This window comes from Lonchura striata, chromosome 7 (genome assembly GCF_046129695.1).
Source record: "Lonchura striata isolate bLonStr1 chromosome 7, bLonStr1.mat, whole genome shotgun sequence".
NCBI lineage: Eukaryota > Metazoa > Chordata > Aves > Passeriformes > Estrildidae > Lonchura > Lonchura striata.
Window position 1 is genome coordinate 13,149,283 of NC_134609.1, and position 1,384 is coordinate 13,150,666.

Sequence of the window (1,384 nt, forward strand, 5' to 3'; positions counted from 1 at the left end):
TTTTTTTTTTTTTTTTTTTTTTTTTTTGTTTTTTTTTTTTTTTTTTAATGGGGGACAGGACACCAGGCTTGAATTCTTACTTTTAAGTTCCATTGTAGTGCTCTGTTTGTGCAGGTGGGGGCCTGAGGCTGTAGGTGGAGCAGTCATGCTGCTGTATGGCTGCACCTGTGCTCCTCTACTGGGAAAAGTTGGGGAGAGCAAGGCTACAAGGGAAAGAAATTCAAATACATCCTTTACAAACTGGTGCTCTTTTTGGATACACTAACAACTGTGTAACACCATGACTGTGTGGTGGCTGCCTTATTGCCACATATTCCCTGCTTCCTGACTCAAGGAACAGGCAGTGCAAGCTTCTGAATGTCCCATGGTTGCAGCAGTCTCTGCACACTTAGCTCTTACTGGTACTAGCAAAATAATTAATACACGTGAGGTAAAGATTTAAGTAAACTAACATTGCCTCTTGATAAAGGATTGTTCTACCCCATAAATGACAATATAATTACAAGTCAAGCAATTGCTGATTAAAAATCCCTCCCCAACCCCAACTTGCCTGAGAACCAAGATTTGACAAGCTGGCAGGAATGATCAGCTTCAGCAGGCTTAGTCTTTCCATAACAGATGCTTCTCCCTTGCTCATCCACATCAGCTGGAACCACTGAAACCAGGACAGGATCTTTTCTGGGATTTGGAGCATCTCAGCCATGCCCTTCCAGGACCAGGAGAGTTTGCAGGGGTGAGTGAGGGCAGAGTTCAGAAGGATTGGTTGCTACCATTGTTAGCATCTCAATAAAACCCCTCAAACACAATGACCAAACCCCACAACTCAAACCAAAAATCCCCATTAAAAGAAAAAAAAAAAGGTTGTGTTGACCCAAGGTTAGCACCCTAAAGTAGGTGCTGTGTTTAATGTTTCAGCTGCAGCTGCTGCTGCAGGACTCGGTTATTCACTGTATATCTTGCTAGCTTCATCCAAAGCTAGAAAGATTTATGACTTGATTATTCTGTGAATATTCTGTATATATCTCCATAAATACAGGGGACAAAAATCCTGCATTAACTTGCATCCTCCATTATCCCTCCAGCTTTTTTACAGTGACTGTACAGAATGTGAATCAGTGAAAACTGAATTTAAAGTGTTTTAAGACATAGCATCATGAAATGGTATTTTCTACAACTCTCTCTATTCATGGTATAAGTTTGTTGGGTGTTTTGTGGTTTGTTTTTTTTTTTTTTTATTAAGATAAACTAGCACTCTTCTTTATTATAGCATTATGTTAAATATGTCCATGTATTTTTCAGAAATAAATGTATTTATAACATGTAACATACTGTATAGTTCTCTACTCCAGGATCTATTGTAATCCAAGCATAAGAAATTTAATAA